Source organism: Ranitomeya imitator, chromosome 6 (assembly GCF_032444005.1).
Source record: "Ranitomeya imitator isolate aRanImi1 chromosome 6, aRanImi1.pri, whole genome shotgun sequence".
In the NCBI taxonomy this organism is placed as follows: domain Eukaryota; kingdom Metazoa; phylum Chordata; class Amphibia; order Anura; family Dendrobatidae; genus Ranitomeya; species Ranitomeya imitator.
The window spans coordinates 231,979,547-231,993,755 of NC_091287.1; positions in this window are offsets into that span (position 1 = coordinate 231,979,547).

Here is a 14,209-nt window from a genome sequence, read left to right on the forward strand (position 1 = left end):
GCCAACTAGTATTCCTCCCCCCACCTGATGAAGGAACCTGCACTTTCATCTGCACCTTCCTCTTTGTCCCCGTGTAAGGTGGTATGGTATGCGGGAAGAGCAACCTGACTTTCAGCAGGGTCACAATGTTGTTGTGTAGCATGCACGGGGAATGTTGCGTTATGGGTCAATGTACCAGCAGACTCATCTATCACTGGCTGGGCAATGGGCACGATGAAGTGGAAACACAGATATAGGCCCAAAGAATAAAGTGGGCTAAATGCAGTTCAAAATTGGTAACACAGGAATAACCAGGGGGCATTGCAGTGGAGGACAACTGGAATGAGAGGCTGACACAGAGAGTAGGGCCAAATCAGTAAGTAGTCGAAATGCAGTTCAAAATTGGCAACCGTAGTAAACAGGCGGCACAGCTTTGTTCAGTGGAGGAGAACAGCAAGGAGTGGCAGACACCGATAGTAGGCCCCAACCCAACTAGTAGGCCAAATGCAGTCTAACATTAACAACTACTTAACGAGAGCCTGAAAATGGAATTTCAGGACAGGAAACCAGGAGAACAGCAAGGAGTGGCAGACACCGATAGTAGGCCCCAAACCAACTAGTATGCCAAATGCAGTTGTTCCATTTAACCACAATTTAATGAGAGCCTGAAGATAGAAGCTCAGGAAAGGCAACCTGGGGAACACCTTGGAGTGTAACACACCATCTCTCTCCACCCCATACCCATTTTGTAGGCCTAATGCAGTGTACTTTTCTACAACTACTAAACGAGAGTCGGAAGACCGAAGCAATGGCAAGGAAACCTGGGGAACACCTTGGAGTGTAACACACCATCTCTCTCCACCCCATACCCAATTTGTAGGCCTAATGCAGTGTAGTTTCCAAGAACTACTAAACGAGAGCCGGAAGATCGAAGCTCAGGAAAGGCAATCTGGGGAACACCTTGGAGTGTAGCACACCCTCTCTCTACACCCCATACCCAATTTGAAGGCCTAATGCAGTGTAGTTTCCAAGAACTACTAAACGAGAGCCGGAAGATCGAAGCTCAGGAAAGGCAACCTGGGGAACACCTTGGAGTGTAACACACCCTCTCTCTACACCCCATACCCAATTTGAAGGCCTAATGCAGCGTAGTTTCCAACAACTACTAAACGAGAGCCGGAAGATCGAAGCTCAGGAAAGGCAACCTGGGGAACACCTTGGAGTGTAACAAACCCTCTCTCTACACCCCATACCCAATTTGTAGGCCTAATGCAGCGTAGTTTCCGACAACTACTAAACGAGAGCATGAAGATCGAAGCTCAGGAAAGGCAACCTGGGGAACACCTTGGAGTGTAACACACCCTCTCTCTACACCCCATACCCAATTTGAAGGCCTAATGCAGTGTAGTTTCCAAGAACTACTAAACGAGAGCCGGAAGATCGAAGCTCAGGAAAGGCAACCTGGGGAACACCTTGGAGTGGAACACACCATCTCTCTACACCCCATACCCAATTTGAAGGCCTAATGCAGCGTAGTTTCCAACAACTACTAAACGAGAGCCGGAAGATCGAAGCTCAGGAAAGGCAACCTGGGGAACACCTTGGAGTGTAACACAACGTCTCTCTACACCACGGAAGGGCTGATTCTTAGGAAGGAAGGCTGTTGGAAATAAGCATTGCGCGTCCGAGGGGGATTATATTCTTATTAGGTATATACTCACCCTCGGACGCGCCCTGCTTCTTTATTTGGAATGAATGTTTATTTGCAATGTGGTGTTGACTTTCTCTATTATTTTGGTAATTAATGATTTTATTATTTTCATTGTTTTGCATCTTCTCGGCAATAATATAAAGAAGACGCGACAGGACAACACTCGGTGGATGCCATATGTGTGTTTTCAATTTAAAAAACCTTTCAGTTAACTACTTGCAGGAGAAAGTAATTGTAGCTGGTGGCCATTTTTAGTACTGTACCAGATTTTAGTTGTGTGTTTGTTTTTAATGTTAAAATGTCTGCATTTGATATCTCACCAGTATTTTCTTTTTTATAAGCAAAATACTTTTTTTTTTATTTTATGATGTTGGTTCAAGGGGTACACGGGCAGCAGTAGACAGGTCAGTGGAGGCCTAGTGGAAGGAGGGACCGCAGACAGGCTTCGAAGCCCTAACATAATAAATTGGGCTGCCTGTAGGCAATTTAAAATTGGTTCCAGGGGAACACGAGCAGCAGTAGACAGGTCAGTGGAGGCCTAGAGGAAGGAGGGACCGCAGATGCGCCAATGTTTCCCCCATACCAAATTTGTAGGCCTAATGCAGTGTAGTTTCCAACAACTACTAAACGAGAGCCGGAATATCGAAGCTCAGGAAAGGCAACCTGGGGAACACCTTGGAGTGTAACACACCCTCTCTCTACACCCCATACCCAATTTGAAGGCCTAATGCAGCGTAGTTTCCAACAACTACTAAACGAGAGCCGGAAGATCGAAGCTCAGGAAAGGCAACCTGGGGAACACCTTGGAGTGTAACAAACCCTCTCTCTACACCCCATACCCAATTTGTAGGCCTAATGCAGCGTAGTTTCCGACAACTACTAAACGAGAGCATGAAGACCGAAGCTCAGGAAAGGCAACCTGGGGAACACCTTGGAGTGTAACACACCCTCTCTCTACACCCCATACCCAATTTGAAGGCCTAATGCAGCGTAGTTTCCAACAACTACTAAACGAGAGCCGGAAGATCGAAGCTCAGGAAAGGCAACCTGGGGAACACCTTGGAGTGTAACACAACGTCTCTCTACACCACGGAAGGGCTGATTCTTAGGAAGGAAGGCTGTTGGAAATAAGCATTGCGCGTCCGAGGGGGATTATATTCTTATTAGGTATATACTCACCCTCGGACGCGCCCTGCTTCTTTATTTGGAATGAATGTTTATTTGCAATGTGGTGTTGACTTTCTCTATTATTTGGGTAATTAATGATTTTATTATTTTCATTGTTTTGCATCTTCTCGGCAATAATATAAAGAAGACGCGACAGGACAACACTCGGTGGATGCCATATGTGTATTTTCAATTTAAAAAACCTTTCAGTTAACTACTTGCAGGAGAAAGTAATTGTAGCTGGTGGCCATTTTTAGTACTGTACCAGATTTTAGTTGTGTGTTTGTTTTTAATGTTAAAATGTCTGCATTTGATATCTCTCCAGTATTTTCTTTTTTGTAAGCAAAATACTTATTTTTATATTTTCTGATGTTGGTTCCAGGGGTACACGGGCAGCAGTGCCCTGGTCAGTGTAGTAGTAGTTGAAAGAATGGACTGCAGACAGGTATCGAAGGCCTAAAATAAAAAAATTGGGCTGGCTGTAGGCAATTTTAAATTGGTTCCAGGGGTACACGGGCAGCAGTGGTGTGGTCAGTGGAAGCCTAGTGGAAGGAGTGACCGCAGACAGGCATCGAAGGCCTAAAATAATAACAAATGGCTGTAGGCAATTTTAAATTGGTTCCAGGGGTACACGGGCAGCAGTGACCTGGTCAGTGTAGTAGTAGTTGAAAGAATGGACCGCAGACAGGCATCAAAGGCCTAAAATAAAAAAATTGGGCTGGCTGTAGGCAATTTTAAATTGGTTCCAGGGGTACACGGGCAGCAGTGGTGTGGTCAGTAGAGGCCTAGTGGAAGGAGTGACCGCAGACAGGCATCGAAGGCCTAAAATAATAACACATGGCTGTAGGCAATTTTAAATTGGTTCCAGGGGTACACGGGCAGCAGTGGTGTGGTCAGTGGAGGCCTAGTGGAAGGAGTGACCGCAGACAGGCATCGAAGGCCTAAAATAATAACACATGGCTGTAGGCAATTTTAAATTGGTTCCAGGGGTACACGGGCAGCAGTGACCTGGTCAGTGTAGTAGTAGTTGAAAGAATGGACCGCAGACAGGCATCGAAGGCCTAAAATAAAAAAATTGGGCTGGCTGTAGGCAATTTTAAATTGGTTCCAGGGGTACACGGGCAGCAGTGGTGTGGTCAGTGGAGGCCTAGTGGAAGGAGTGACCGCAGACAGGCATCGAAGGCCTAAAATAATAACACATGGCTGTAGGCAATTTTAAATTGGTTCCAGGGGTACACGGGCAGCAGTGGTGTGGTCAGTGGAGGCCTAGTGGAAGGAGTGACCGCAGACAGGCATCGAAGGCCTAAAATAATAACACATGGCTGAAGGCAATTTTAAATTGGTTCCAGGGGTACACGGGCAGCAGTGCCCTGGTCAGTGTAGTAGTAGTTGAAAGAATGGACCGCAGACAGGCATCGAAGGCCTAAAATAATAACACATGGCTGTAGGCAATTTTAAATTGGTTCCAGGGGTACACGGGCAGCAGTGGTGTGGTCAGTGGAGGCCTAGTGGAAGGAGTGACCACAGACAGGCATCGAAGGCCTAACATAACAAAAATGTCAATACAATGGTATTGTCAGTGGCAGGCATTGAAGGATGTCAGCGCATAGACTAAACATTGGTGGAGCTGTGAGATAATTTTGCAAGTGGTAGAGCACTGTTTGAGCTGGGGTGGGGGGAAACTGTCTTGTGGCCGGCGGTACAGGCCCAGGGCCCCTCATATTACAACGGTGTGTCTGACGTTGGGTGCGCACCACCACCGCCAGAGACACTTTATTGTACTAGGAGGGACCCAGTGGCAGTGCCGTCGACCAAAAGCGGGCTCACCCACCTCTTCAGACAAACTGCACTCTCACGGGTGCTGTCGCCAAGTGTCGATACCACGGCCCCGTGTGGGGAGTTTGGCCATTTAGTGAGGTGTAAACATGTCGTATGCTGGACAATCAGGTGCTGAAAATTACGAGATTGGAAAAGGCATTCAGAATAGTCCACAGGCAAGACCTTTTCATAGGAAAGCTAGGTGTCAGCCGGGCAAGGTGGGGCAAAAGATTTCGAAATCCAGTTGTGGTTCATTTTAATGAAGGTTAGATCATCTACATTTTGGGTAGCCAGACGAGTCCTTTTTTCTGTTAGTATTGAACCTGCAGCACTGAATACTCTTTCTGATAGGACACTAGCTGCCGGGCAAGCAAGCTCCTGCAATGCATATTCTGCCAATTCTGGCCAGGTGTCTAATTTTGATGCCCAGTAATCAAATGGGAATGACGGTTGAGGGAGAACATCGATAAGGGATGAAAAATAGTTTGTACCCATACTGGACAAATGTTGTCTCCTGTCACTTTGAATTGATGCTGCAGTACCTGTCCTGTCTGCGGTCATAGCAAAATCACTCCACAACCTGGTCAGAAAACCCCTCTGGCCAACGCCACTTCTGATTTCTGCCCCTCTAACTCCTCTGGTCTGCTGGCCCCTGCAGCTCGTGTGAGAACGATCACGGGCGCTGTGTGCAGGGAATGCCAGAAGCAAACGGTCAACAAGAGTTGATTGTTTGGTTGCTAATATTAGTTCCAAGTTCTCATGTGGCATTATATTTTGCAATTTGCCTTTATAGCGAGGATCAAGGAGGCAGGCCAACCAGTAATCGTCATCATTCATCATTTTAGTTATGCGTGTGTCCCTTTTGAGGATACGTAAGGCATAATCCGCCATGTGGGCCAAAGTTCCAGTTCTCAAATCTGCGGTTGTGCTTGGTTGAGGGGCAGTTTCAGGCAAATCCACGTCACTTGTGTCCCTCAAAAAACCAGAACCCGGCCTTGCCGCGCCACCAAATTCCAGTGGCCCCGGAAAAGCTTCCTCATTAAAAATATAATCATCCCCATCATCCTCCTCGTCCTCCTCCTCCTCTTCGCCCGCTACCTCGTCCTGTACACTGCCCTGGCCAGACAATGGCTGACTGTCATCAAGGCTTTCCTCTTCCTCAGCTGCAGACGCCTGATCCTTTATGTGCGTCAAACTTTGCATCAGCAGACGCATTAGGGGGATGCTCATGCTTATTATGGCGTTGTCTGCACTAACCAGCCGTGTGCATTCCTCAAAACACTGAAGGACTTGACACATGTCTTGAATCTTCGACCACTGCACACCTGACAACTCCATGTCTGCCATCCTACTGCCTGCCCGTGTATGTGTATCCTCCCACAAAAACATAACAGCCCGCCTCTGTTCACACAGTCTCTGAAGCATGTGCAGTGTTGAGTTCCACCTTGTTGCAACGTCTATGATTAGGCGATGCTGGGGAAGGTTCAAAGAACGCTGATAGGTCTGCATACGGCTGGAGTGTACGGGCGAACGGCGGATATGTGAGCAAAGTCCACGCACTTTGAGGAGCAGGTCGGATAACCCCGGATAACTTTTCAGGAAGCACTGCACCACCAGGTTTAAGGTGTGAGCCAGGCAAGGAATGTGTTTCAGTTGGGAAAGGGAGATGGCAGCCATGAAATTCCTTCCGTTATCACTCACTACCTTGCCTGCCTCAAGATCTACAGTGCCCAGCCACGACTGCGTTTCTTTCTGCAAGAACTCGGACAGAACTTCCGCGGTGTGTCTGTTGTCGCCCAAACACTTCATAGCCAATACAGCCTGCTGACGTTTGCCAGTAGCTGCCCCATAATGGGAGACCTGGTGTGCAACAGTGGCAGCTGCGGATGGAGTGGTTGTGCGACTGCGGTCTGTGGACGAGCTCTCGCTTCTGCAGGAGGACGAAGAGGAGGAGGAGGGGGTGCGAACGGCTACAGCCAATTGTTTCCTAGACCGTGGGCTAGGCAGAACTGTCCCAAACTTGCTGTCCCCTGTGGACCCTGCATCCACCACATTTAACCAGTGTGCCGTGATGGACACGTAACGTCCCTGGCCATGCCTACTGGTCCATGCATCTGTTGTCAGGTGCACCTTTGTGCTCACAGATTGCCTGAGTGCATGGACGATGCGCTCTTTAACATGCTGGTGGAGGGCTGGGATGGCTTTTCTGGAAAAAAAGTGTCGACTGGGTAGCTCGTAGCGTGGTACAGCGTAGTCCATCAGGGCTTTGAAAGCTTCGCTTTCAACTAACCGGTAGGGCATCATCTCTAACGAGATTAGTCTAGCTATGTGTGCGTTCAAACCCTGTGTACGCGGATGCGAGGCTAAGTACTTCCTTTTTCTAACCATAGTCTCATGTAGGGTGAGCTGGACTGGAGAGCTGGAGATCGTGGAACTAGCGGGGGTGCCGGTGGACATGGCAGACTGAGAGACGGTGGGAGATGGTATTGTTGCCACCGGTGCCCTAGATGCAGTGTTTCCTACTACGAAACTGGTGATTCCCTGACGGCTTTGGCCTGGCAAAGAAACCTGCACAGATACTGCAGGTGGTGCGGAAAATGGTGGCCCTACACTGCCGGAAGGGATGTTGCGTTGCTGACTAGCTTCATTGGCCGAGGGTGCTACAACCTTAAGGGACGTTTGGTAGTTAGTCCAGGCTTGCAAATGCATGGTGGTTAAATGTCTATGCATGCAACTTGTATTGAGACTTTTCAGATTCTGTCCTCTGCTTAAGGTAGTTGAACATTTTTGACAGATGACTTTGCGCTGATCAATTGGATGTTGTTTAAAAAAATGCCAGACTGCACTCTTTCTAGCATCGGATACCTTTTCAGGCATTGCAGACTGAGCTTTAACCGGATGGCCACACTGTCCTCCAACAGGTTTTAGCTTTGCCACGCGTTTTGGGCAAGATACGGGCCCGGCAGATGGAACCTGTTGCGATGTTGATGCCTGCTGCGGCCCCTCCTCCTCCGCTTCAGAACTGCTGCCGCCTGCACCCTGTTCCCCCAATGGCTGCCAATCGGGGTCAAGAACTGGGTCATCTATTACCTCTTCTTGTAGCTCGTGTGCAACTTCGTCTGTGTCACCGTGGCGGTCGGTGGTATAGCGTTCGTGATGGGGCAACATAGTCTCATCAGGGTCTGATTCTTGATCAGCACCCTGCGATGGCAATGTTGTGGTCTGAGTCAAAGGACCAGGATAGTAGTCTGGCTGTGGCTGTGCATCAGTGCACTCCATGTCAGATTCAACTTGTAATGGGCATGGACTGTTAACTGCTTCACTTTCTAAGCCAGGGACGGTATGTGTAAAGAGCTCCATGGAGTAACCCGTTGTGTCGCCTGCTGCATTCTTCTCTGTTGTTGTTTTTGCTGAAGAGGACAAGGAAGCGACTTGTCCCTGACCGTGAACATCCACTAACGACGCGCTGCTTTGACATTTACCAGTTTCACGAGAGGAGGCAAAAGAGCTAGAGGCTGAGTCAGCAAGATAAGCCAAAACTTGCTCTTGCTGCTCCGGCTTTAAAAGCGGTTTTCCTACTCCCAGAAAAGGGAGTGTTCGAGGCCTTGTGTAGCCAGACGACGAACCTGGCTCCACAGCTCCAGACTTAGGTGCAATATTTTTTTTCCCACGACCAGCTGATGCTCCACCACTACCACTACCCTCATTACCAGCTGACAATGAACGCCCCCGGCCACGACCTCTTCCACCAGACTTCCTCATTGTTTTAAAAACGTTAACAAACGAACGGTATTTGTTGCTGTCACACAACTTACACGGTGAGCTATAACTTCAGTATGATTTAGCTACCCCTTTACAGGTGGGTGAGACCACAACGAAAATCAGCCACAATGTTACACACTCTGTTGTTGTTGGCAACAAATGAGATGGCACACACGCAGGACTGTCACTGAAGCGCAAATGTAAATATTTATCTCCCACTGATTTGTGCTTGTTTTTTTTAAAAGGGAGACTTCAGAAAAAAAAAAATTAAAAACAAATTATTTTTTACAGAAGAATTTATAAAACAAATAAAATGAAATGATTGTTTCAGGGAGAATTTAGGAAAAAAAAAAAGGCTTTGTAGGGCCCACTGAGTGAGAGAGGACGCACACAGGAGTCAGGAGTGGCACACAAGCCCAGAGGCCAATATTAATCTCCCACCGATTGATTTAGTTATTTTTTTTGGTAGATTTTGGAACCCAAATCAAGCAAAAAAATTAATAGGCTTTCTATGGCCCACAATTGGGGAGAGAGAGAGAGATGGCACACCCAGGAGTCAAGACTGGCACACAAGCAGAAGGGGCAATATGAATCTCCCACAGATTTTTTTTTTTTTTTTTTTTTCCAGGGAGACTTGAGAGAAAAAAAAATACCAAAAAAATGATTTTTTTCAGGAATAATTTAGAAACCAAAGAAAATAAAATGATTGTTTCAGGGAGAATTTAGAAAACAAATAAAACAAAAAATAGGCTTTCTAGGGCCCACTGAGTGACAGATGACGCACACAGGAGTCAGGAGTGGCACACAAGCCCAGAGGCCAATATTAATCTCCCACTGATTGATTTAGTGATTTTTTTCGGTAGATTTTGGAACCCAAATCAAGCAAAAAAATTAATAGGCTTTCTATGGCCCACAATTGGGGAGAGAGAGAGAGATGGCACACCCAGGAGTCAAGACTGGCACACAAGCAGAAGGGGCAATATGAATCTCCCACAGATTTTTTTTTTTTTTTTCAGGGAGACTTGAGAGAAAAAAAAATATAAAAAAAATGATTTTTTTCAGGAATAATTTAGAAACCAAAGAAAATAAAATGATTGTTTCAGGGAGAAATTAGAAAACAAATAAAACAAAAAATAGGCTTTCTAGCGCCCAATGAGTGACAGATGACGCACACAGGAGTCAGGAGTGGCACACAAGCCCAGAGGCCAATATTAATCTCCCACTGATTGATTTAGTGATTTTTTTCAGGTAGATTTTGGAACCCAAATCAAGCAAAACAATTAATAGGCTGTTGTGAATTCTGTGGCTGAGTTCACTTCTGTGGTCACAAGTGGTATTGCAGTCTCTGGGCTTCCTCCCTCAGGTGTTTTGGTGAGCTCGTTGGCTGCCTTGCTATTTAGCTCCACCTGAGTCTGTCTTCCTTGCTCCTTGTCAATGTTCCAGTGTTGGATCTGAGCTACTGCATCTTTCCTTGGGCCTGCTGCTCTGCTAGATAAGTGCTTCTAGTTTGTTTTCTGTTTTTTCTGTCCAGCTTGTTATTATCTTTTGCTGGAAGCTCTGAGAAGCAAAGGGGTGCACCGCCGTGCTGTTAGTTCGGCACGGTGGGTCTTTTTGCCCCTTTGCGTGGTTTTCGTTTTAGGGTTTTTTGTAGACTGCATAGTTCTCTTTGCTATCCTCGCTCTGTCTAGAATATCGGGCCTCACTTTGCTGAATCTATTTCATTCCTACGTTTGTCTTTTCATCTTGCTAACAGTCATTATATGTGGGGGCTGCCTATTCCTTTGGGGTATTTCTCTGAGGTAAGTCAGGCTTGTATTTCTATCTTCAGGCTAGTCAGCTCCTCAGGCAGTGCCGAGTTGCATAGGTAGTGATAGGCGCAATCCACTGCTGCTTCCAGTTGTGTGAGGATAGTTCAGGTACTGCAGTCTACAGAGATTCCACGTCTCAGAGCTCGTCCTATTGTTTTGGGTTATTGCCAGATCTCTGTATGTGCGCTGATTACTGCACGCTGTGTTGCCTGATTGCCAGCCATAACAGTACAAGGAGCCATTCAATGATTTCCAATAGAGGGAAAAAAGAAATCCTGACATCATTTTTTTTTCTTAGCTCTGTCTTCAGTCTTTTTTTTCCCCTAGACATTAGAGTGCTTCAGGACACAGCTGTGGACATGGATATTCAGGCTCTGTGCTCCTCAATGGATAATCTCGTTGTAAATGTACAAAAGATTCAAGATACTATTGATCAGAAATCGATGCTAGAACCAAGAATTCCGATTCCTGATTTGTTTTTTGGTGACAGAACTAAATTCCTGAGCTTCAGAAATAATTGTAAGCTATTTTTGGCCTTGAAACCTCATTCTTCTGGTAATCCTATTCAACAGGTTTTGATTATTATTTCTTTTTTGCGCGGCGACCCACAGGACTGGGCGTTTTCTCTTGCACCAGGAGATTCTGCATTGAGTAATGTTGATGCATTTTTCCAGGCGCTGGGATTGCTTTACGATGAGCCTAATTCAGTGGATCAAGCTGAGAAAAATCTGCTGGCTTTATGCCAGGGTCAGGATGATGTAGAAGTATATTGTCAGAAATTTAGAAAATGGTCAGTACTCACTCTGTGGAATGAATCTGCACTAGCGGCTTTGTTCAGAAAGGGTCTCTCTGAAGCTCTTAAGGATGTAATGGTGGGATTTCCTATGCCTGCTGGTTTGAATGAGTCTATGTCCTTGGCCATTCAGATCGGTCGTCGCTTGCGCGAGCGTAAATCTGTGCACCATCTGGCGGTATTGTCTGAGAGTAAGCCTGAGCCTATGCAGTGCGACAGGACTATGACTAAAGTAGAACGGCACGAACACAGACGTTTGAACAGACTGTGTTTCTATTGTGGTGATTCTACTCATGCTATTTCTAATTGTCCTAAACGCACTAGGCGGTTCGATAGCTCTGCCGTTATTGGTACTGTACCGTCCAAATTCCTTTTGTCCATTACCTTAATGTGCTCTTTGTCATCATATTCTGTCATGGCGTTTGTGGATTCAGGCGCTGCCCTGAATCTGATGGATTTGGATTATGCTAAACGTTGTGGATTTTTCTTGGAGCCTTTGCGGTGTCCTATTCCGTTGAGAGGAATTGATGCTACACCTCTGGCCAAGAATAAGCCTCAGTACTGGGCCCAGCTGACCATGTGCATGGCTCCTGCACATCAGGAAGTTATTCGCTTTTTGGTACTGCATAATTTGCATGATGTGGTCGTGTTGGGGTTGCCATGGCTACAAACCCATAATCCAGTATTGGATTGGAACTCTATGTCGGTAACCAGCTGGGGTTGTCAGGGAGTACATGGTGATGTTCCATTTTTGTCTATTTCGTCATCCATTCCTTCTGACATCCCAGAGTTCTTGTCGGACTTTCAGGATGTATTTGAAGAGTCCAAGTCTGATGCCCTTCCTCCGCATAGGAATTGTGATTGTGCTATCGATTTGATTCCTGGTAGTAAATTCCCTAAGGGTCGTTTATTTAATTTGTCCGTACCTGAACACACCGCTATGCGCAGTTATGTGAAGGAGTCCCTGGAGAAGGGACATATTCGCCCATCGTCGTCACCATTGGGAGCAGGGTTCTTTTTTGTAGCCAAGAAGGATGGTTCGCTAAGACCGTGTATTGATTACCGCCTTCTTAATAAGATCACTGTTAAGTTTCAGTATCCCTTGCCATTGATTTCTGACTTGTTTGCTCGGATTAAGGGGGCTAGTTGGTTTACTAAGATTGATCTTCGTGGTGCGTATAATCTGGTGAGAATCAGGCAGGGAGATGAATGGAAAACGGCATTTAATACGCCCGAGGGTCATTTTGAGTATCTGGTGATGCCGTTCGGACTTGCCAATGCTCCATCTGTTTTTCAGTCTTTTATGCATGACATTTTCCGTGAGTATCTGGATAAATTCTTGATTGTTTACTTGGATGACATTTTGATCTTCTCAGATGATTGGGAGTCTCATGTGAAGCAAGTCAGAATGGTTTTCCAGGTACTGCGTGTTAATTCCTTGTTCGTGAAGGGATCAAAGTGTCTCTTCGGTGTGCAGAAAGTTTCATTTTTGGGGTTCATCTTTTCCCCTTCTACTATCGAGATGGATCCGGTTAAGGTTCAGGCCATCCAGGATTGGACTCAGCCGACATCTCTAAAAAGTTTGCAGAAATTCCTGGGCTTTGCTAATTTTTATCGTCGCTTCATCTGTAATTTTTCTAGCATTGCCAGACCATTGACCGATTTGACCAAGAAGGGTGCTGATTTGGTTAATTGGTCTTCTGCTGCCGTGGAAGCTTTTCAGGAGTTGAAGCGTCGTTTTTGCTGTGCCCCTGTGTTGTGTCAACCTGATGTTTCTCTTCCGTTCCAGGTCGAGGTTGATGCTTCTGAGATTGGTGCAGGGGCGGTTTTGTCACAGAGAGGTTCTGGTTGCTCAGTGTTCAAACCATGTGCTTTCTTTTCCAGGAAATTTTCTGCTGCTGAGCGTAATTATGATGTGGGCAACCGAGAGTTGCTGGCCATGAAGTGGGCATTCGAGGAGTGGCGTCATTGGCTTGAGGGTGCTAAGCATCGCGTGGTGGTTTTGACTGATCATAAGAACCTTACTTATCTTGAGTCTGCCAAGCGCTTGAATCCTAGACAGGCCCGTTGGTCGTTATTTTTTGCTCGTTTTGATTTTGTGATTTCATACCTTCCGGGCTCTAAAAATGTGAAGGCGGATGCTCTGTCTAGGAGTTTTGTGCCCGACTCTCCGGGGTTATCTGAGCCGGCGAGTATCCTCAAGGAAGGAGTCATTGTGTCTGCCATCTCCCCTGATTTGCGGAGAGTGTTGCAGAAATTTCAGGCTAATAAACCTGATCGTTGTCCGGCCGAGAAACTGTTCGTCCCTGATAGGTGGACTAGTAAAGTTATCTCTGAACTTCATTGTTCGGTGCTGGCCGGTCATCCAGGAATCTTTGGTACCAGGGAGTTGGTTGCTAGATCCTTCTGGTGGCCATCTCTGTCACGGGATGTGCGTGCTTTTGTGCAGTCCTGTGGAATTTGTGCTAGGGCTAAGCCCTGCTGTTCACGTGCCAGTGGGTTGCTTTTGCCCTTGCCGGTCCCGAAGAGGCCTTGGACACATATTTCGATGGATTTCATTTCTGACCTTCCCGTTTCTCAAAAGATGTCTGTCATTTGGGTGGTCTGTGATCGTTTTTCTAAAATGGTCCATCTGGTGCCCTTGGTTAAATTGCCGTCCTCCTCTGATTTGGTGCCTTTGTTCATCCAGCATGTGGTTCGTTTACATGGCATTCCTGAGAATATTGTTTCTGACAGAGGTTCCCAGTTTGTCTCGAGGTTCTGGCGAGCCTTTTGTGGTAGGATGGGCATTGACCTATCTTTTTCCTCGGCCTTCCATCCTCAGACTAATGGCCAGACCGAACGAACCAATCAGACCTTGGAAACATATCTGAGATGTTTTGTTTCCGCTGACCAGGATGATTGGGTGTCATTTTTGCCGTTGGCTGAGTTCGCCCTTAATAATCGGGCCAGCTCGGCTACCTTGGTCTCTCCATTTTTCTGCAATTCTGGGTTCCATCCTCGTTTCTCTTCAGGACAGGTTGAGTCTTCGGACTGTCCTGGTGTGGATTATGTGGTGGACAGGTTGCAGCAGATCTGGACTCAGGTAGTGGACAATTTGACCTTGTCCCAGGAGAAGGCTCAGCTTTTCGCTAATCGCAGACGCCGTGTGGGACCCCGACTTCGTGTTGG